General features: G+C 44.8%; 1 protein-coding gene across 5 annotated transcripts in view; it reads left to right on the plus strand.

Moving 5' to 3' along the window:
* LOC140694151 (putative N-acetylated-alpha-linked acidic dipeptidase) overlaps positions 1-24,097 on the plus strand; it is a 64,228-nt gene that overhangs the window by 14,364 nt on the left and 25,767 nt on the right. For 4 of the 5 annotated variants that reach the window (XM_072957563.1, XM_072957560.1, XM_072957564.1 and 1 more), the window contains one exon: positions 604-847. The gene's annotated coding sequence lies outside the window, so the exon portion shown is untranslated. Of the gene's footprint in view, positions 1-603; positions 848-8,595; positions 8,722-16,091; positions 16,197-17,000; positions 17,109-24,097 lie in introns of those variants that run through there. The other variant, XM_072957562.1, reaches the window with a different exon arrangement.

The following is a 24,097-nucleotide window of genomic DNA, read 5'->3' on the forward strand; positions in this document are numbered from 1 at the left end:
ATATCCATGTTGTAATCCTGAAATCTGTGAATATGTTATTTTACATGGCAAAGGGTATTTTGCAGATGTATCAGGTTAAGGACTCTGAGACAGGGAGAGTAGCCTGGATTATCTACATGGACCTAGTCTAACAACAGGAGTCCTTAAAAATTGAAAATCTTTCCCAGATGTGGTCAGAAAGATATGACTTTGGAAGAAGGATTAGAAAGCTGTAAAGCTGTTAGCTTTGAAGATAGAGGAAGGGTCATGGGTAAAGAAATGTGGGTGAACACTAGAAGCCGGAAAAGACAAGGAAATATATTCTTCCTTTGACTTACAGAAGGGCATACAGCCCTGCTGAAATCTTGATTTTTAGCCAAGTGATACCTGTTCCTGACTTGACCTACAGAACCATAAAATAATAAGTTTGTGTTGCTTTAAGCTGCAAAATTTGTGATAATTTGTAACAGCAGTGATAAAAATAAGTATAGGGGAGGTAATCCAAATTTATGGATTGGAGGGTTCAACATTTTAAAGATGTCAGTTCCCCTTCAACTGATTCAAAGATTTATATGTGCACATCAAAATCCCCAAAACTTAATTGTTGTTACTGTTTTTTTGTAGAACTTGACAAGCTGATTCTAAATACATAGAGAAGCTTGAAGAGCCAACAATAGCCAAGCTGATATTAAAGAACAATGTTAAAGAACTTATTATAAAACAATATTAAGTCTATGTGATAACTACCTAAAGTTAGACATATAGACCAATGGAACAGTATTGAATTAAACCCTGTACCATACATGAACAGTAATTTTTGATAGATTATAAATCTAATAAATTTGAAACAAAAAGCAAAGCATCTGGGGGAGGGTAAAGCTCATGTGGAATGTGTGCTTAGCATGCATAAGGTCTTGGGTTCAACTCCCAGTACCTCCATTAAAATAAATAACCTAATCCCCCACCAAAATAAAGCATCTAGAAAATAGTGTAGGAGATATTTTAATGACTTTGAAGTGGCAAAGAGTTCTTAAACAGGACACAGCACTAAACATAAAAGAAGAGTTTTAAGTTGGACTTCAGTAAAATTAAGAATTATTTTTATCAAGAGATACCATTAAGAAAGTGAAAAGCCACATGGTGGGAAAATATATTTGCTATATCTATATCCAACAAAAGACTTGTATCTAGGGCATATAGAGAACAAAAACCAGTGGAGAAAAAGGCAAAACCTCAATATTAAAATGTGCAAAAAAATTGAACAGGTGCTTCACACACAAAAAGAAAAATCCAAATAAGCTATGAAAAGTGGCTGAGCTCTTTAGTAATAATAAAAATACGTACTAAAATGACACTTGGAACACCATTAGACATCCACTAGAATAGTTAGTTGTTAAGTGATATGAAGCATTGGTGAGGGTAACATGCAATGGGGACTCTTACACATGGCCAGTGGGAATATAAATTCTTACAAATACTTTGAAAGTAGGCTTTTTGAATGAAAGTTATATATGTATATATGTGTGTGTGTACATATATACACACACACACATATACATACATACACACACACACTCCCTGTGTACCCTTCAGAAGCTTCTACATCTGAGCACAAAAGGACATCCAGAAAATTCTCATAATCACTATTTGTTATAGCCCCAAATAGAAAATGACCCAAACACCTGTCAACAATAAATACACAACCGTAAGTGGTGGCACATGCATACAAGTTGTATACTTTAAAGCAATAAAAATAAATATACTAGTTTAAAGAAAACACTAGTGGATGAATCTTACATAATGTTGAGTGTAATGTACGGGACTAAAAATTTCAAAAGCGAAAAAAACAATCCATGGTGGCTGAATTTAGGATGGTAAATCCATCAAGGGGGTGCCATAGTATCTGGGAAGAAACCCAAAGTGGAACAGCAATGTTCTGTTTCTTGACTGGATGAAGGTTACATAGATGTGTTTACTTTGTGAAAAATCACTGAGCTGTATACTTAAGATATGTTCACATTTAAGCATGTATATTATATTTGCATTTTTTAAAAAAAAGTTTGCTTGCAAAAAAAGATATCCAAAGCCTAAGTATTTATCAGTAGGAGAATGGATAAAACAAATGATAGTATATTCAAACAATGGAATACAATGCAACAATAAAAAAGAATCAACTACTGATACAAGGATGAACCTCAAAAGCCTAATTTATATATTTCATTGTCAGGTAAATTTTAGCTCAGAAGGTAAACAAAACTATATGCAGGCATGTGCCCTGGGGGGAGGGGTGCTGAAGCCTATGTCTCCTCAGACCTGTGCCATTACTGGCACATCTCGCAAGAAGAGAGGCAGGGCTCAGCCACAGCTACCATCTCCTCCTGTGCATAGTGCCCGGGTGGGGGCAGGGCTGAGACCTGAATCTGCACGTGGGGGCCCCACAACCTTTTAGGCATGACTGAGACTTGTTTATAGCCTGAGGCAGAGAGGATTTTTCTACCCTGACACCTCAGAGAACTTGTGCCACCAAGGGAAACAAGGAGCTCAGATTTGGCACAGAGCGTAGGCGGGGCTGTTCCGTGGTCTTCCCTGAGCCCACCTACAGACCGCCTACCCGAGGCAGAGCAGGCAGCTGCACAGAGCAGCGGAGCGACCAGCACCAGGAGAGGGCAGGTGGGCAGCCACCCACCTTCCTGGCAGGAACACAGCACCTGACCTCAGTGCTGGGACAAGGTGTGATCTGCCCACCTGCTTCCCCCCAAGCACAGCATCTGACTGTGGCATCAGGAGGGGGAGTGACCTGCCCACCCACTGGATAAGAGCTCAGCTCCTGACCTAGTGTTAGGAGGGGGCACAATCTGCTGGCCAACAGCCACTGAGAGCAGCACAGATGAGGGTGCCAACAGAAGGCCTATGAAACAGCAAGCTGAGTTCATGAAGCAGGGCAAAGACACAAAGACCTCTCGATAAAATCATTAAGGGCACACCATCTCCAGGATAAGTAGGTAACTGCTACTCCTTAAGCCATGGTGCCAGAGAGATATGAGCAATGTGAAGAAGCAGAGAAACCACTCCCAATGAAAAGATCAAGAGAAATCCTCTGAAAGCATGAACAAAGAAATAGACATTGATGGTCTATTAAATCAAGATTTCAAAAAAGAGTGATCAAAGTACTGAAGGAACTAAAAGAAATAGTGTTTAGGTATATAAAATGTATCAAAAATGAAATAGAAACTATAAAGAAGAACTAGGTAGGATTAGTAAACTCATTGGCTGGATGAGAGCTGACCTAAAGGCTGTGCAAAGCAGACAAGAAAATACAGAAGAATAAATAAGTGACCTAGAAGACAGGACAACAGAAAGCACCCAGCCAGAATAGCTGAGAGAAAAACAAATGAAAAACAAAACAATATACGGAACTTATGGGGTAATATAAACTGTGCCTATGTATGCATAATAGGAGTTCCAGAAGGGGAAAAAGAACAAAGCGGATTGAAAAGGTATGGGAAGGACTCATGACTGAAAATTTCCCAAACCTAAAGAAGGAATCATATCCAAGCACAGGAGGCTCAGAGGGTCCCAAGCAGGAAGAACCGAAACAGAGCCACACCAAGGCATATCCTAAACAAGATAGCCAGAGTCAAGGATAAAGAAATGATCCTAAAGGTAGCAAGAGAAAAACAAAGAGTGAGTTACAAGGGAACCCCCATAAGGTTTTCAGCTGATTTTTCTACACTATTTACAACAGCTAAGACATAGAAACAGCCTAAAATGTCCATCAAAAGATGACTGGATAAAGATGTGGGATATTTATATGATGGGATACTATTCAGCCACAAAAACTGACTACATAACGCCATTTTCAGAGATATGGATGCTCCTGAAGAATGTTATTCAGTACAGAAAGAGAAAGAGGAATACCATGTGAGATCACTCATGTGTGGAATCTTAAATATATGCAAGATCTTGTGGTAACTCACAGCAAAAAAAAAAAAGTGACAATGAATATATGTAAGTTCATGTATAACTGAAAAATTGTGCTCTACACTGGAATTTGTCATAACATTGTAAAATGACTATTACTCAATAAAAAATGTTTAAAAATAAGTAAAATAAAATATAACCTTTAAAATACTGTATAATGAGAGGTGTGATATTCTAGTATCTCTTCTAAGAAGTACGTTAGACACACATAAGAATAGCCAATGGTCAGAAAGATCACATGTTATCAGCTACCACGCCATGCAAATTAATGGCATTTAGCAGATATTCATATATGTGTGTAAATATATAAAATAGGTATTAGTCTATATGTAAATCAAATCAAATATTATATTATAATCTAATGTAAAATCATATCAGTAAAAGCACTGTGCTGACATAAGTGTCTTGGTGTAAACAGATTACAATTTTTTATTGAGTTGTCATAATGGGATAATATTGTGAACCAAGTGGAAATTGTAAAAAAAAAGTTATCCAAAAAAAAAAAAAAATCCTGACTACATGAAAAGATGCAGTTACTATAAGGCCTTTCCCATTATTTACTATCAGTGTCAGAAAGTCTTGGAATAAGTTAGGAGAATTAAAAACTCTAACAAGACACAAGAATGCACTCTCTGTTAAAGAAAATAAACGAAAAGAAAAAAACAAATGAATAGACAATTAAGGTCCTACAGATAAAAATACCAATTTTTATGGGAAATAGCCTTAAAATAAAAAATAAGGAGATTATATTCTAATTTCACCTTTTGAATAAAGATATACAAAATTTAGCTGAATACCTTCGTATTTTGCACTTATGAAGAAAAAAAATGTATTTGCAATGTAAAAGCAGCCATTACCCTGCCTTTTGAGTATTCTAAAGTTTTAGGTTTGAATATATTTCATCTTAAATGATCTTAAGCACTATGCACTGGTTGGTGTTTTAAAAATACCACTGTGTGTGGAACTTCTAAAAGTGCTTCAAAAAATTTATATTTTTGTAATAATTTAGCAATGGCCTGGATATTATTGTTAACAAGACAACTCACCATGGAATACTGCAAGATTTTTTCAATGAGTTTATATTCACACGTTTAAGATTGTTACTGTATTATGAGAAAATGTCAACCGTGGCAGTATTTTGACTTGAAAATGAGATAAGCTGAGAAGCATATTTTAAGTATAAACTAAATGATTGCATTCCTTTAAAGACAAGAAAGTAAAAGCATGATAAACTCTGACTTTGACACACTTAAAATATAAAAATTAACATAATGTAATTTTACACACTTCTCTTTAACTCTCAGTACTTTCTCAGCCCCTTTCCCATTACACCCGCGTCCCCGCTCCTGACCCTTGGTGTACACACCTCCGTTCACACGGAGGAAGGGGGGACCCGGGCGGTGAGGACCAGGGGCGCGGACACCCCAGCGGCCCCGATGGACACGGACACTCACCCGCTCCCGGCGGGCGAGGAGAATAGTCGAAGCGGGCCCGCCAGCGCACCCGTCTCCTCCTGCCCTGCTGGCCGGGGCCCCAGCTCGGTCAGGTCCACATACACCCCGGCGGGAAGCGGGCTTAGGCCGTGGGAAACCAGCGTAAATTCAGACAGAGAGCGGGGAGCATCCTCCCGCAGACACGCAGGCAGCGCTGTCCCGGAGCCTCCTTGGCGCCGCCCTCTCAGCCCTGAGGAAAGCAGGCTCCGCCCCCAGGGAAGACGCTGGCTGCTGACGCGGACTGCTCATGCGCACCGCCACCTAAGACACGCTGGCTTCGTTCGCCCCCTGCAGGTCCTCGAGGGCAGTGCAGGATACTCGGAACTCACTGTAGAACACATGACCCCTCCCATCCATGATGCTAAATCACTGGAAATCTCAGTGCCCTGGCCTCTTTTTTAATGGCACTGGTGATGCTCTCATCCAGCCATGCCTGCTCTCTTGCCTGGCACATGCCTCAGTCCTTGGAATCCCGCCTGAATCAGATTCTGTTCTGGAGGAAGGACAGGTGCAGAAGAATCTCAAAATTCCAGACTTAGAAGATGACCAGGAACCCAAACTCAACTCTGTCAACTCCCTGGGGTCCCCTGAGGAGTGTGGTTTTCTCAGAACCATCTTCCCTGTGTCAGGAGCAGACCAAGCCTCAGGTAGCTTAGAGAGGCTATCATGCAGCACATGCTTTGGATGGTTCTCAGTTCTGACCTGCATGAACTTGAGACCCTTTTGTAACTCCTAACACTCTGTTTTCTCATACCTATAGTGATGGTTATTAATGACTGAGTTAATCCTCTTACAATGCTGAGGTGCTATTGTTCCTTGGGTAACAGAATATTTTGAAGGGATCAATTGTTTATCACTTCCCCCTAATGAAGTATGTTTTTAAAACTAGAAATGTTTCGGGGGGACTCAGGTCCTCCTCTTGCACCAGTTCCTGAGGTGTTGGCAGTTTCTGCTCTGAGCTCCAGATCCTGATCCTGCCGGTGGTCTATGGTGATGCCAGTGTGTACATGCTCTTTTGCACCGGTGTGGAAAGGTGACAGCCCTTCCCCTACATGAGGCTGCAACACGCTAACACTCAAAGCAGGCACAATGAAGAATCAGCTATAGTACCCGGTACCAGCTGTCCCAGGTAGAAACATCACCTTCACCACAGTGTTCCTGTGCTCTTATCAGGCCTTAACTACTCCCAGCAGGCCATGCATGAGCAGTGTGACAGGTGACTGCCTGTCCCAGCACAGCATGGTGGTGATGATCCCACCTTATCTGTTCGTTTTTGGAATGTCCCCACACCTCTCTGAGCTTCACTTTGCTCTTCTCACAGGCAGAGTTGTACAGGCCTGAACCTCACAGGGTTATGGTAGGTAGTCACGGTAGCTGCTCACCCAGTGGCAGGCTCTGCCGAGAGGGCTGCTGGGAGTGCTGTGTTTCTTCACACTTGTCCTTCACTCTCCCCAATGAAAACACTCTTGGCCTTATCCTTCCCTGGCCTGCGGCCTTTCTGTGCTTGCAAAAGAACATGGAAACAATCTGCAAAGTAGTTTTGAGGTTCTGTCCGTCTCGTCCAGGAAATGCTGACTCTGCTACATGTGCTGTTGGGTGGGCTCTCATGGGAGGGGCTTGGGCAGGACTTCCTTTTGCAATAAGCTGCCCCACCCAGCCCTTTCCATGATCCAGACTCCTGGGACCAGGGTGCAAATCCTCAGCTCCGCACTTGTCAACCATGTGACCTGGGCAACTTTCTCAAACCCAAGCTTTGTCCACCCAAGGTCAGCAGAGATGGGGGATAACAGGATGTCCCGCACAGAGTGTCTGTGCAGATTAAGTGAGGTAGAACAGACAGAACAGTGGTGGGGCCTGGCCCATTGGTTGGCAGAAGGGAGCTCACCATGTGCAGCAAGTTCCGTGGGTCACCCAGCAATCTGCCCAGAGGCTTAGCCACTCCATCGCTATCATGCATCTGAAGTCCACTTAACCACATGGGAGAGAAACAAACACATATTCTGAGTGTAGCTGCCACAGGGAAAATTGCATCTGAGCGGGGAGTAATACCCGAGGGTGATCAGGATGGCGGAAGCTGCCCCCTGGGTTTGAGCAGACTGGAGCTGCCCTCCAGAGCCTGGGGTTAGTGAGGATGGGCTTGTAGAAATGCCCCTCTCCTTTTCCCATCAATGCTGGGTCCTGCGGGTACTGAGTCCCACAATCGGTGTGCTGCTAGTGCCCTCAGCACAGAGAAAAACCCAGGGGTTCCCACAAGGCTTCGGCCACGTCCTCTGCTTCCTGAACTCCCACTCTGTTGACCCCACCTGGGATGCAGAGATGAGGTGAGGCAGGGACCTGTGCTGTCAACATCACTGCTCTACCCTGGGAATCTGGCACACAGTAGGTGCTTGGTAAGTCATTGTTGAATGAACAGCAATACTGGGCCAAGTTTCTGTGGGTGTCTGTGCCCCCAGATCAGGGACCCCTCAGGGCCCACGTCACAAGTGACATGAAAATAATGATCCCACCAGGAGCAATAACAGTTCCTCAGAATAAACGGGCTTTTCCAAGCACTCTCCACCTGTTGCAAAGGCCTCCCAGCAGGGAAGTGGGCTGTCAGGGGCAGCACTGCACTCTCCACTGTAACAAGGAGAAAGCCAAGGGCCACAGAGAGGAGTGCCTTTCCAGTGTCACTGCTCACTTTCCCACCTTTTGGGAGACCAGGAGGATTTTCTACTACATTCTGGCTCTGAAGCCCCAATACTGTGTGGACATGCCTCCCTCCCTGGAGCAAGGAACCACTAAGTGACCTGTCACTTGTCACCAAGCAGACAGGCTCATTCCAGCTCACTGTGCCACCAGCAGGTTGTGCTAGAAGCAGGATCCTCTGGGAGACATCACACTCTCCCAAGCTGGAAACAGGTGAACAGCTCACAGGTTTCCTGGAGAGGATGGTCACATGGCCTTGATCTGGCCGATCAGAATTTTCCATCCTCCCTGGCCACTGTGATTGGCTCAAGGCTGAGCACCAGCCCAATCAGGCTCCACGGAGGTCAGGCCTAGTTGCTGGAATCCTGAGAGCAGAGAAGTTCTATTTCAGTTGGGAGTTGAGGGGTGGTGATGTCAGCCTGTGGCAGTTGGTGACTATCTTGCTTTCATAAAGGCAGAGCCATGTGAAGATGACAACAGTGGCAGAGCCCAGAGGTGGGGAAGGATGACTTTTGTTGATGTCACTGAGCACCAGATACAGACCTGCCTGAAGCTATCTCCCTGTGGACGTCTCAGTTAGGTAAGTCATTCTCTCCTGCCCTGTTTGTTTCTTTAAGCCACTTTGGTTTTCTGTCACTGGTTTTAAGAAAAAGTTTGACTATTCCTTCAAGCTGGCTAAATGGAGACCCTGGAACTGCAACAGTGAGGTGACAGGCAACAATGTGGCTAATAGACTCCAGAGGCCTCTGTTCAAACAGGGGATTGTAAATGACAAGGGAGAGTACACATGGCCTCATTGAACAGATTTGCTACTGGTAGCTCCCAGTTCCTGGATATTAGAGTGCATGCACTCAGCCAAGTCTCAGCTCTGCTGTCACACCTGCTAACCCACACCTCTCCTCTCCCACCTGCCAGGCCTAGGGGGGCTGGGCACCCCCGGGCACCTGAAACAGCTCAGGGCTTTGTGTTGTAATTTACACAGGCTGCCCCCAGTTCTGAGGGTGAGGGTGACTGGGTTCCAGTTTACAGAGAAAGCAGACTAGATGGTCTCAATTGTGAGATGTGGGGGTGGGACCCCAATCTACCATCTGACCTATGACTTCGGAGTGGACTGCCTCCCCACCCTCAGCCAGGATGCTTGCTAAGCCTAGGGGCTCAGGAGTCCTGCTCCCTCCATCACTCCTCCTGGAGGTGAGAGTGGGGGGCTCTTCTCTATACAACATTCACCCCTGCAGGGGCACACTTGTGACCTCACAGTCTGTCATCCCTTCCTTATGACCTGGACCTCCTTGATGTGTGAGCACTGCAGATCATGGGTGCACACGTGGGCAGGTGCACCATGACTGAGAGGACAGCACTCCAATTTAAGCCCCCTCCATGCTCAGATGATTACATTCTGGAATTGAGGGGTTCCCAGGGGTCAGGTGGCCAATTCTGGCCTTAGGGGCAAATTCTTATCACCCAGGGGGCTAATTTTTAAATTAAATTACACATTTGCAATTCAATAGTCAAGCCCCTTTCTAGGCAGCCTTGTAGCCTCTCAGCTTTTACCCCTCGCTGTGACCATGTTCTAAGCTTCAAATTGAGTGCTATTATGGACATGAACATGTCCCTGTCATGTGTCACCTTCACAGTAAGCGGCCACCCCAAACTCCCCTCCCTTCCCCTTGTCGATATCTCCACACAGGGAGTAGGGCCCTTTAGATGCAGTTGTGCAAATGTGTGAGCTAAGGGTTTAGAATGTCCAGGCTAGGAGGGGTCTGCCCCACATGGCAGGGCAGGTGGGCTGGCAGGGGGTGATGGTTCACTTGTAAAACCTCAGCTGGTTTCAGGCAGTGACAACAGACTGGCAGCCAAGGGCTCAGCTGGTGCAGAGTAAGCGGATTAAATGTGTTCACCCAGACGCCTTGGGGGTGGCAGCCCTGGAGTACGACTACAAGTGAGGAAGGTGGAGGGTCCCCACTGCCTGGAACTCCACCTTCTAAAAATCAGGACTGAGATGTGGCTTTGAAATCAGAACACTGGAGTTCAAAGCTTCCCCCACCACTTTGTCAATAATTCAAAGCAAATGAGCCTCAGTTTTCTCATGTGTAAAATGAGAACTTTGAAGCCTCTCCCTCTGAGGGTGTGGAGGGAAGTAAATGCGGTGACAGCAGAGCACAGGAGCTGTCTGGGCTGAGCCTGCATACAGGCAGGCCGTTTTTGCTGCCATGACCACTGTCTTCCAGGGCAGGGTCTGCACTCTCTCCCTGTGAAGGTCCAGACAGTAAACATTCTAGGCTTTGAGGGACCTACAGTCCCTGTCACAACTACCACCCTCTGCTGTTGGAGGGCAAAGACAGCTCCTGCAGTATGTAGTCCAGTCTCGCACCCCCGCTTCCTGACATAAGTATTCCTGAGATACAATTTTCACATAACTTTGTTGGCTTTAGGTGTGCAGCATAATGACTTGTTACATGTGCATATTGTGAAATGATCAGTGCATTAAGTTTACCTGACGTCTGTCATCACCCATAGTCACACACTATTTTCCTTGTGATGAGAAATTTTAAGAGGTACTCTCTTAACTATCAAATGCACAACGCAGTGCTGTTAACTACAGTCACCTTGCAGTACATTATGTCCCCAGGACTTGTTTATCTTCTAACTGGAAGTTTGTACATTTTGATTATCTTCCCGAATTTCAATCACCCCCTGACTCACCTCTGGCAACCACCAACCTGATCTCTGTTTCTATGTGTTACGGTTTATTTTGTAGATTCCACATATAAATGAGATCATAGGTATTTGTCTTTCTGTCTTATTTATTTCACTTAGCATAATACCCTGAAGGTCCACCCAAGTTGTCACAAATGGCAGTATTTCACTTTTTTAATGTCTGAATAAGATTCCATTTTATATACATATATATGCATCACGTTATCTGTACCCATTCACCTGCTGATGGACACTTAGGTTGTTTACATATCTTGGTTATTGTAAATAATGTTACAGTGAACATGAGGGTGCAGTTGTCTCATTGACATAGTGATTTCATTTCCTTTGGATATATTCCCTGCAGTGGACTTGCTGGATCATATGGAAGTTCTAATTTTAAATTTTGGGGGAGCCTTCTTACTCTTTTCCCGAGTGATGGCACCAATTTACATTCCCACCAACATTACACAAGTTTCCCATTTCTTCACACCACCACCATCACTTGTTATCTCTTGTATTTTGATGACACCCACCCTGAAAGGTGAGAGGGGGTATCTCATTGATTTGCATTTCCCTGATGGTGAGTGATGTTGAGCACCTTTTCATGTACCTGTTAGACATCTGTGTGCCTTCTTTGGAAAAATGTCTATTCAGTTCCTCTGCCCACTTTTTAAATCAGATTGCTTGTTTTTTGCTGTTGAATTGTAAGAGTTATGTATATGTTTTGGGTGTTAACCCCTTATCAGATATATAGTCTGAAAGTACTTTCTCCCCTTCTGTCTGTTACCCTACCCTCTGCTTTCTGGATGACAGGGGTCCAGGCATTTGGGAATCTCTGCTTCTCACGTGTTTCCAATGGTGGGTGGGTGAGGGCTGTGTTCTGATAAAAGTGTGCACACCCGTGGGTCACTACCCCTTATTTTAGAAGGTGGGCTCTGAAGAGTGCAGTGTGGGAAGGGATGTTTCCCTGAAGTCATCATTTGGATGGTCATGTGCTCTGGAACTCACATCATCTAGCCCGGATGTGATGGGGCAATTTGCAAAGGGAGGACCTTGCAGCTAAGACACTGACCAGGTGCTCTTGTGTCTTGTTGGAAGGACCTGGAAAAAACGTTGTGTGGAACAGGGACTCCTCCAGGTCACAAGGCTCAGTTCAGACTTCTGGGATGCAGAGTCCTGCTCTGAGCCACTGTCACTGAGGAGGGAAGGGCCTCAGGCAGGAGGGAGGAGTTGCTGGATTTCACTTGCCCTGTTTGTCAAGTTTCAGCTCTGGTGATGTGTGGAACATGGGCTTAGCTTTGGGAATGTAAGAGGAGAGGTTCCTGGGGAAGGGCTGTCTTTTTCCTCTGATTGAGGTGCTACTGTGTGCCAATCACAGCAGTCCTCTGAGTCAGGGCTGGAAAGCCAGGCGCAGAGAGGTCAGGGAGTTTCCAGGTCACACAACATTAGGGACATCATTAGGGTCTGATGCAGACCTGACGCCCAGCCCACATTCTCTCTCCTTTCCCAGGACCATCATGATCCCACATGTCAGAATCACCCAGAGAGGCCCAGGTATGGGCACTGGGACCTTTCCTGCCTAACATGCCAGGAGCCTTAAGAGGGACGACAAGACACTTCCTGAGTCCATGATGCCCAGAGGCTGCTCTTAGCAAGAGGCTCAGCACACACTCCTGGATGAATCCTAGCTCTGTCCTGAGTCACTCTGTCCTCCCTGCCTCAGTTCTTCTGCCCACATGGGGCTGGAAACAGCAGCCACTTCACAAGGGTCTATGGAACCTCCAGGATCCTGGAAGCAGCGCCCTCACACAGGGAGCACGGTCTCCTTAACTTTTCCTCACCTCTTTGCTGGATGTAGAGTCCCAGCGGGGCCCTGGCTTGTCCCAATTCTCACCCCAGATCAGGGTCCAGCAGGGGGTGGTGTCCAGGCTGGACTCTGTCCTCTGCCCCTTTTGGGGACCCTCATTCATCGCACCTTGGCTGCCTGGACACTGTCTTACAGGGGCCACTCTGTGCCTCCCACACCTACCTAGCATCCACCCACCCTGGGTTACTCCAGCGCCCTCTGGCCCTTGGCCACACACCTACTCCGTGTTGAGTGGAAATGAGGTGACCGACATGCTGGGCCTCCTGGACAGTCTGGAGGAGACCGATATCCCCAACCTGCCCACCACCCCAAGAGCCCAAGTTGGGGAGAGGGTGTGCCTCCATACTCTGATTTGTTCAGATTCTCAGCATCTACTTTGCTGGGTGGATATGGGGGTAGAGGTATGATGTAAAAGCAGGAGACCTGGACTGCAGACCATGAGAAGGGGGCTAGCCCAGGCTGGTCTCATAACCCCCTTAGCTTTGGCTTTATCATCTTTAAAGTGGGACAGACTATTGTGAGGTGAGCAGGATCCTGACCCATAGCCAGGCACTGTCCTACACGCCTTAGAGAAGCTCACTGACTCCTCATAAAAATCTGTGGGGCTGGGACGGGCATTATCACCCATTTCTGCAGAAGTAACTGAGGCAGAGAGAGAACAGCTGAGGTGACCACCCCAGATTACAGAGCCCAGGTCATCTGGTTTCAGTGTCCAGGCTCATGGTCAGTGTCCATTCTGGGTTTTCCTCCTCCCTTCATCCTCCACTGGGACCCATGGCCGCAGCCTCATCTCAGTGTGATTGTTCATGGGGAGCAGGGTGGGTGCACTGAGGGCCCGTTTCTCTGAGGACTGCTTTCCCAGAAGGCTCAAGGGGTTGACTGTATTCACTACTGGACACCCAGGCCTGGGCCCAGGCCAGCCACACTGCAAAGCCTGAATCAATGATTGTTGAGTGAATACCTGAACCTCTGCATGTACCTGCATGTTGCCCCCATTTCCTCATCTCCACAGCTGGCTACCCGGCCAAAACGTCGTGTAATCAGGCCTGGGCCAGGGACAGTCAAGGGGACCAGAGCTGCTCAGCTGGGGACAGGAAGCCTCAGGGGCCCTGTGGCTGTCCCAAGCATCTCCTGGGGCAATTCACAGGGAAGCCCAGCCAGCTTCCAGGAACAGGAATCAGGTCCCAATCCCAGGGGTATAGGGTAGGTCTTGAGGGGTGTTTCCTGAGGCTGACTTTGTGTATGAAGGGGGCTTGGGGGTCAGGCTGCTTTCAACGTCCATTCCAGGCCCACACCCCTGCTGGCAGCATGGAGCTAATCATAAAGGACACAGGCCGTGGGGCCAAGGCTATAGCAGGGCTCTGCTCCCTCTCTGTGGCTCAGTGTCCTCATCTGTAACAGAGAACTTGTAACAGGGCCATGGGAGGGCTCACTGAAACCCTCCTCTGTGACTTTGGTTGGACACTGCCCTCTCTCTGCTCAGTGCCCTTCTCTGTAATAGAGAACTAGTAACATTTTTCTTAGCCCGTTTTGGCCCCATTTTTCTGAGTCTCTTTCTACATTGGGCCCAGGGCTTTCACAGAGATCACAGACTTGGGATGTAATCAGAGTGTGGTCACAGCCCTAGTGGTCTCAACTGAGGCCAGAGGAGCTTCTGGGGCGTGGGAATCCAGAACTGCTTCATGGAGGAGGTGAGATCTGAGCTGTGTCCCCAAGGATGAGCTGTCATCTAGCTGAGGCCTGGCACTAAGCAGGACCCATGTACATGGTTAATGAGGGTGTGAAAGAATGAATGGGCACCCCTCTAACAGAGAGTGAGGGGGGATTCCCCTAGGCCAAAGCAGAAAACACAGGGCACCCTGGGGGTGCAGAGGGCGGGGCTGCAGTGTGATGCCTGCCTCACCCTTTATGGGTGTCTTGTCACCACTTTAGCGTGTGTTCTGGTGGATTGGGAGCCCTTTCCTCTCCTCTGCTACAGTATCCTGCTCTTCATTCCCAGCAACACCCGCCTGTGTCACCTCAGTGTCCCCAAGTGGACCTGGACCTGTCTTTTGGGAGGTTGTGAAGAGGGATTTGTTGTGCAGCCCAAGACTGAAGTGTGAGGGAGAGGATAATAGGGACCTCCAGAGGGGATCATGGGCTGGGAGACATCAGAGGGGTGGGGAAGGCGGAGCCTCAGAGCTGTAGGATGCTGCTAGTGATGGCTCCTTCACGAGGGGCTTCACAGGAAGGAAGCAATCATGGGGTAAAGGCAGAGCTCAGTTTGGGGCTTGCTGACATGGAACAGCTCATCACAGAGATGTCCAGAGGAGCTGGATGTCGGGAACGGAGATGCCACTGATGTCAGAGTCAAAGCCTGAGACCCAGATGTGGTGGGGCGGTGGTGCAGGGGAAGGGGCTTGAGGATATCAAGATGTTCATTCATTGGGGTCCTCAGGGTGGGGACCTTCATGTTCATTTCACAGCCATCTGGTGCCTGACAGAGCTAGGCTTAGGGAGGTCACTGAGTAGACACGTGCCGATAACCTAGATTCTCCTCTTTCCACATAAAGTCCCTGGTGTGAAGCCGGCAGCCACTCTTCAGAGTCATACACCCTCACCCATGGGCTCTTTGTGTGCCTAGAGCCCAGTGGCCCCTTACCTGCCACTCCCCACTGCAGGACCCTTTGCATACCTGCATTTCCACAAGCTATAAAACATCTTCTCTTGCTGTGTGTTTACCCTATGAAACCTCATTGCCCCAGGAAGAGAGGCCTCACATCCTTCCCCTATTAAAGTGGTAAAGACTTTTGTTCAGAGAAGCCCCTGACAGATCTCACAACCAACCAGGTACCTGTGCATGAATTGATCATGCAGCCCCCTCCTCCTTGTGTGCACAGCACCCCCCCAATAACAGACCCCACACACTCAACCTTGGCGCTCGTGTAGGCACCTCTTGCCTGTGTGGCCTGATATTGCCTATAGCAGTGTCCCTATTGAACTTTCCTAAACCCTTCTCAGACGCTGGTAATTCTTTACCAACCCAAGTAATTAGCCTGCCATTGTGCCCACAACACCTGAAACAGAGTTGGCTAAATTATGCAGATTGATGATGCAGGTTAATTTGCTATACAGGTGAAATCAAGATTTACAAATGAAAGCAACATACATACTCAAGGCAGGACTAAGAACTCACACGGATAACTAAGACCCTCCACATACATCCCACTTTGCCCTTAGGGCCTTTGGGATGGCTGCTCTTTCAGCCAGGATCTCTCTCCGCCTGCTTCTTAAACACCTCCCGGAATCTGCTCAAATGTCCTCCCTGACCTTATTTTTCTCCATGGAACATATCACCTCCGGACATTGTGTATATTTTAATTAATTTTCTCTGTGTCCCCCACCAGGCTGTCTGCTGCATGAGGATGGAGACCTGACTGCTTCACTACCTGCTGTGCCCGGTATCTGGAACCCACCCAACACACAGTAGGACCTCAGAGATTGTGTGACAGGTGTGTGATCACTGTAGGCCACAGACAAAGCCTTCCCAGCAGTCATGGTTAGAGTCATTCATTCTCTACTTACTGAGCCCTACTGTGTGCTGGACACTGACCTGGGTGGGAGGCATGCAGTGGATTAGACACAGTGAGCACACACAGCATGTTAGGAGGGACATGTGCTCTGGAGAGCACATAGGGCTGGGGGAAGTCAGGAGTGCAGGAGTGGAGGAGAAGAGGGCCAGCTGGAGACAGTGGTGGCAGAGGAGACAGAGAGGTGGGGCCCAGGTCGTGCAGGGCTTTATGGCTCCTGTGAGGGCTTTTCCTCAGGGCAGCGGAACGATGGCTGGGTACGGAGCAGGGGCCAGGGTCCTGAATGCTATGCAGGAAATGGAGCAGTTGTCTGCTGGGGAGATGTGCGTGGAGGAGGCTGTCCCTGAAGACTGTGCAGGCAGAGAAGGCTCCTCTGAGCAGGTGACATCTGAGCTGAGCCCTTGTATGGACCGTGTTTCCACCTTCTGTAGACTGGATGCTTTCATCTGCCCTGCAGCCCTATACAGGACACACCCTGTTCTCAGTCACCTGGACTTGGCCTCCTGCCTCCCTTGTGGGCCCTCCCACCCCAGAAGGAGTCCTTCTAGATCTAACTCACTACCTCCTCCACTGGACTTGGACTCACACTGAGCCACTGTCCACCTGCCCAACTCACCCAGAGTCAAGTCCAGAAACTTGGGGGAGCCCCTCCACCACAGAGCCCATGAACTTACTCAAATGGCCAGTCCTCAGCCTGCTCACATGCCTCACACTCCCCTCCTGCAGAAACCCTGTGAGAGATCATGTCCACAGCACCCTGCTCCTCCGATCCTGACCCCAGGTTTTCCCATGGGGTGTGACCAAGCATGGGTTGCAGTCCCCTCCTCCAGTCTGGTGAGTAGAAACTACCTTTTCTTTTTTCTTTTGTTAATATATTTATTTTTTTAATTTTTATTTTATTGAGTTATAGTTTGCATTGTTGTGTCAATTTCCAGCATAGAACATAATTTTGTCAATTGTGTTTACTCTTTCAAGAAACCATCTCTTGGCTTAATTTTTTCAAATGTTTCTTATATCTCTATTTTATTTATTTCCTCCCTGATCTTTATTATTTCCTTCCTTCTGCTTACTTTTCTTATTTTGGCTCTTCTTTTTCTAATTCTTTTAGGTGGTAAGTTTGATTGTTTATTGCAGTTGTTCCTCGTTTTTGAGGTAGACCTGAGTCTCGCTATAAACTTCCCTCTAAGCACTGCCTTTTCTGGATCCCATAGGTTCTGTGTGGTTGTGTTTTCATCATCATTTGTCTCAATGTGTTTTTTATTTCTTCTTTGATTTCATCATCCACCCATTTTTTTTTAAAGTAGTATGTTGTTTAACCTCCATACTATCATTTTTTCCTCCTTTATTTTTCTGTAGTTAATTTCTAGTTTCATGGTATTGTGGTCAGAAAAAGTTGCTTGAAATATTTTCTATCTTCTTCAAATTGTTAATGCTTCTTTTGTGCCAAAGTATATGATCTATCCTAGAAAATATGGTATGTGCACTTGAGAAGAATGTATGTTCTATTTTAGGGAAATATAATGTTCTGAAAATATTACCCAAGACAAATTGTTCTATTGTATCATTTAATTTCTATGTTGTCTTATTAATATTATGTATGGAATATCTGTCCAGTGATGTTAATGGATTATTAAAGTCTTCTACCGTGATTGTATTCCGATCAAATTTTCCCTTTTTATCTGTTAGTATTTTCTATTTATCTGTTATGTATTTAGGTGCTCCTATGTTGTGTTCATATATGTTACTGAGTGTAATATCTTCATCTATGACTCCTTTAATCATTATAAAATGTCCTTCTTAATCTTTCTTTATAATCTTTGTTTTAAAGTCTATTTTATTTGAAATCACTGTTGATATTCCTGCTTTCTTGTCATTTCCATTTGTGTGGAATATCATTTTCAATCCTCTCACTTTCAATCTATGTGTGTCCTTCTCCCTATCGTGGGTCTCTTGTATACAGCGTATTGTAGATACTTTCTTTATTATCCACTCTGCACTCTATGTCCTTTGATTAAAGCATTTAGTCCATTGACATTTATATTAATTATTGATAGAAATGTGTTTTTTACATTTTGAACTTTGTTTTGCAGTTCATTTTGTATTTCCTCTTTGTTCCTTACTTTTTCTTTTTGTGATTTGATAATTTTCCTTTTTATTATCTTGGTGTCTTTTTAGTTTTGTGACTCTATTGTAACTTTTTGGCTTGTGGTTACCCTACTTTGTACATATATTAACCCATTACTATATCTGTTTGTTTTAAACAGATAGTAATATAAGCTCAAACCCATCCTACCAAGAACAAAAAAGAGAGAGAGACAGAGAGAAAGAGAGAGAGAGAGAAACCTGTATATTTTCTTGCTCGCCTCTCCCACCCTTAATGATTTAGATGCCCTCTTTTATGATTTCACGTTTATTCTGTTGTAATTCATTGTAGCAATCACCTTTCCAATTATGGTTTTCTCCTTTTTGTAGCATCCTGCTTCTTTTCTATTTAGAGTAGGTCTTTCAATATTTCCTTTAGCATAGGTTTAGTGTTGCTAACTTCTTTTAGGTTTTGCTTGTCTGTGAAGTTCTTTATCTCTCCTTCTATTCTAAAGGATACTCTTGCTGGATAAAGTATCCTAGGTTGCATCATTTTTTCATTCAGGATTTTGAATATACCTTGCTTCTCCCTTCTGGCCTGTACTGTTTTTGTAGAGAAATCAGCTGAAAGTCTTATGGGGGTTCCCTTGTATCTCATTCTTTGTTTTTCTCTTGCTGCCTTTAGAATCATTTCCCATTCTCAACCCTGGTTATCCTGATGGTAATATGTCTTGGTGTGGGTCTGTTTGGGTCCTCCTTGTTTGGGACGCTCTGTGTTTCCTGTACTTGGATGTCTGAGGTCTTCTTTAGGTTTGGGAAGTTTTCAGTCATGATTTCTTCAAATATCTTTTCAATCTCCTTTGTTCTTTCTTCTCCTTCTGAGACCCCCATTATGAGTAGGTTGGCATGCTTTATGTTATTCCATAGGTCCCTTATATTGCTTTCATTGATTTTTATTTGTTGTCTCTCAGCTGTTCTGTTGTCCTGTCTTCTAAGTCACATATTCATTCCTCTCAATTATCCAGCCTACATTTTACAGCCTTTACCTCAACTCTCCTCTCAGCAAATGAGTTTTCCAATTTTCACTGGCTCCTCTTTAGAGTTTCAATTTCGTTATTTGACATATTCTCTGTCTCTATACACAATCTCTTTTAGTTTCTTCAGTACTTTGATCACTCCTTTTTTGAAATCATCTAGTAGACTATCAATGTCTATTTCATTGATTGTTCTTTCAGGGGGTTTATCTTGTTCTTTTAATTGAGACAGGTTGCTCTGCTTTTTTATCTTGCTTATATCTCTCTGGCACTATGGCTTATGGAGTATAAATTATCTACTGTGGTCTTTTAAGAGTTTATTTATTTATCTATAAAGTGGATGCAGAAATAAAACTTAGCACAAAGAAATTAGTTTTAAAAGCAGTATAATCAATAACAGAAGAACATATTGAAACAAGATAACAATTGAGTTGGGATGAATTTTTAAAATATTAAAGGAAGAAAAAATATTTGAGAACAGAGTATAATCACAACAGAAGAACAAAACAAGGATAAAAATGAAATTGGACAAATTGAAAGATAATAATAAAAGTATTTTAAAAGAAAATTTTAAAAGGGATTAAAAATAGAAATATAAAAATTATTTAAGAAGTAACATTTAAAAAGTAAAAGAAAATGGAACAGAAAAAGAAAAGAGTATGTTCCTGTGGAGATTGTGTGCCCTTAGTAATTTTATCAAGAGGTCCTTCTTAAATATGTGTGGTTACCAAGTCTTACTTCTGTGCCTTTTGTCTGTTATCCCTTTGGTTAATGATGTGGCCATTAACCTGTTAACCAGATCCTACCCTGGCTATTGAATGGGGACTCCTCTTTGTTTTGTGGTTGTCACGGCTCCTGCCCTTGCCTTGCTTCATGAACTCAGCTCGTTGTTTCCAGAGACCCTCTGGTCACACCCTTGGTCTGTGCTGCTCCCAGTGCCTGTAGGTAGACATGTCACATCTCCTCCCAGTGCTGCATCTTGGTGCTGCACTCCTGCATGGTAGGTGGGCAGGTTGTGCCCCTTCCCAATGCCGTGTCCAGGTGCAGCAGTCTTCCACAGTAATTGGGTTGGTTGCTCCCCTATTCAGTGCTACTCCCCACTCCACATCTGTTCCACACTCTGTGGGTGGGCTTGAGGCAAATGGCCACACCAGCCCTAGTCCCTGCTCTTTGCCAGAACTTTGCTCCTTGTTCATTTGTCTTAGAGGTATGAGTTCGTAGAGGCACCAGGACAGAAACTTCCTATATGTCTGGGGATGTAAACAAATCTCAGTCCCACCTATGAGGTTGCAGAACTGCCAGGTACATATTCAGGTTTCAACCCCATGTCTGCCTGGGTGGGTATGATGGCTGTGGCTGAGCCTAATCTCTCTTATTCTGAGAAATCACCAGTTATGTTGCCGTGAGTCAGCAGTACAAAGGAAAAAACACCCCTTCCCCCAGGCAAGCCAGCAATATTGCTTTGCTTTATTTTTTTTCTTATTTTATGGGAGGCCCAGGCTGTTCTGATCTGTATACAATCCAAGCAGTTGTCCACAGCACACTGCAGTCCCCCAGGGTTACCTATGTACAGTCAACCAGAGTCTGCCTGGATCCAGCAGCCTGTCCCTTCCCACCCCTGATTCACTTCTAGGTTTGGGGGTTGTTGACACACTTTGTGCCCATTTAACTTAATTCTGTCAGTCAAGGGTGGTTCTGTACACATCTGAGCCTCAGAGGTTCCCTGTCCATCCTGCTGACCTCTCCGTTGGAAAGAGGGAGACCCAGTCAACCAGCACTATCCCTCCTTTGCTGCTCCCTCTTCAAAGGACCAACCCCAAGCCATTTTGCATTTTCTTCCTTCTTTTTTCCTTTTCTCCTACCAGATTGGTGGCACATTTTGTCTTTTGAAGATGGCAATGTTTTATCAAAGTTCAGCAGATGTCCTGAGTGGATGGGTGTGTCTGTGAATGTCAGTCTTGGTGAATTTATTGGAGAGGATAAGATACAAGCATCCTTCTACTCCACTATCTTGGCCTTTCTGCAAGAATATACACTCTTAATAATTTTGTCATAAGGTTATTTTTAACTATGGGTGGTTGCCAAGTCTTCCTTCCACGCCTTTTGCCTGTTATCCCCTTTGTTGGTGGTGTGGCTGGTGTTCTGGTGGCCTGAATCTGCCCTGGCTATTGAGCAGGAGCTCCTTTTTTTCCTGTGGTTGTCACACTCCTGCCCATATCCTGCTGTGAAAACTCCACTTGCTGGTTCCAGAGGCCGTCTAGTCGTGCCCCTGGTCTGTGTCCCAGCATCTGTAAATGGGTGGTCTGCACCCCCCACCAGATGCCTGGTCCCAGGACCACACTTGTGCAAGGTAGTTGGCAGGTAGCTCCCCTGCCGCATTAGGTCCATGCTTTGTAGGTGGACTCAGAGGAAACAGCTGCACTAGCCCTCACCCCTGCTCTGTTCCAGAACACTGCTTCTTGTGCATTTGTCTTAGAAGAGCCAACTCAGAGAAGCATCGGTGTGTAATGGTCCCTTCTTGGGACTGTAAACAAATCTCAGTCCCACCTATGAGGTTGTGGAGCCCCTAGTTAGGGATTCGGGTTTTGACCCCTCCTCTACCTGGGAACCATGCACCAGAAAATATGGTGACTATGGCTGAGCCTTGACTCTCTTCTCCCAAGAAGTCTCCAATAATGGCACTGTGGGTCTGCGGACACAAAGGCTATGGCTACCCTTCCCCCCAGGGCACACCAGCAGTGTTTTCTGCCTTTTTTTTATTTTGTATTTTATGGGGGACCCAGGCTGTTCTGTATACTCTCCCAGCCATGGCACACAGAACATTGCAGTCCCCCAAGGTTTCCTCTGTAGAGTCAGCCCGAGTCCTCTGCTCAACTCAGGCAGGCTGTCCCATCCCACACCTGCTGGTTCGCATCTAGGGCTGGGGATCGTTGGGACCCTTTGTGCCCCATTAACTTAGTTCTGTCAGTCAAAGTCTATTCTATACAGATCTGAGCCTCTGAGGTTCCATCTCCATCCTGCTGAACTGGCCATTGGAGTTGGAGAGACCCAGTGTATTAATGCTATTCCTCCTTTGCAGCTCCCTCCCCATTGGAATGGTCCAGAACTATTTTCCTTTTTCTCCTTTTCTCCTGTTCTCCCACCAGATTTGTGGAAAATTTTATCTTTTGAAGAAGCCAATATTCTGTCAAAGTTCAGCAGGTGTTCTGGGTGGTGGGTGTGTCTGTGGATGTCACTCTTGGTGAATTTGTGGGAGAGGGTGAGTCTGAGCATCATTTTTACTCCACCATCTTTCCTCCTCCTTCACTCTTTTTCTTTTGATTGGAACATTTAGTCCATTGACATTTATAGTAGTTATTTTATAGATGTGGGCTTATTGCCATTTTGAAATTTGTTTTCCAGTTGATTTTGGTAATTATTTGATCTTTCTTTTAATTATTTTTATTTTTGTGGTTTGATAAATTCCTTTTCTATTAGCTTGGTTTCTTTTTGGGTTTTATGACTCTATTATATACTTTTGATTTGTGGTTATATTGTCATTCAAGTATGGTAACCACTTACTTCATCTGTTTGGTTTTAGTTGATAGTCATGTGGGCTCAAATGCATCCTAAAAAGAAAGAAGACAAAGAGAAAAAAGAAAAAAAAAGAGAAAAAAAAATATTCTCTTGCTCTCCTCTTCCACCTTTCATGATTTTGCTATTCTCTCTTTCTTGTTTGCTTTCTTGTTTTCTTTATTGACTTACTGACTTATTTATATCCTCATGTTTTCCCTTGCATCTCACTGTATTTATCGCATTTCCAATTATGGTTTCTTAATTTCTATAGCTTCCTGTTTATTTTTTATTTAGATTCGAACTTTCAAATTTTTTTTTAGCATAGATTTAGTACTGCTGAATTCTTTTAGTTTTTGCTTGTCTGTGAAAATCTTTCTCTCTTTCTGTTCTAATGGATAGTCTTTCTAGATAGAATATCCTAGTTTGCAGCCTTTTTCTTATTCAGGACTTTGAATATATCTTGCCACTCCCTTCTGGCCAGAAGACTTTAGGTAGTGAAATCTGCTGAATGCTTATGGGACTCCCTTGTAACAAACACTTTTTTTTCTCTCACTGCCTTTAGAATATTTTATTTTACTTTAACCATTTTAACTATAATATGTCTTGGTGTAGGTCTATTTGGTTTCTCCTTGTTTGGGACCCTGTGTGCCTCCTGTACTTGGATAATTCTTTCCTTCTTAAGGTTTGGAAAGTTTTCAGTCATGATTTCTTTAACTATCTTTTCAATCCCCCTTTCTCTTTCTTCTCCTTCTGGGACTCACCATTATGCATAGGCTGGCACACTTTATATTATCTTGCTTTAATTGGTTTTTATTGACTTTTCTGTCTGCTGTTCTTTTTGGGTTATTTCTTTTATCTTGTCTCCTAAGCCATTTATTCATTCCTCTGCATTATCTAGTTTTCTTTTGATTGCCTGTAGTTGAATTTTCTATTTTTAACTAGCTCTTCTTTATAGTTTAAATTTTCTTTTTAAAGTTTTCTGTCTCTATTTATAGTCTCTTTTAGTTCTTTCAGTGAGTTGATCATTCCCTTTTTTGAAGTCTAGTAGACTATCAAAGTCTATTTTACTGATTGTTCTTTCAGGGGATTTCTCTTGTTCTTTTAATTGAAAGTGGTTCCTCGGCTTCTTTATTTTACTTATATTTCTCTGGC

The sequence above is a fragment of the Vicugna pacos genome, unplaced genomic scaffold (assembly GCF_048564905.1).
Source record: "Vicugna pacos unplaced genomic scaffold, VicPac4 scaffold_20, whole genome shotgun sequence".
Lineage (NCBI taxonomy): Eukaryota > Metazoa > Chordata > Mammalia > Artiodactyla > Camelidae > Vicugna > Vicugna pacos.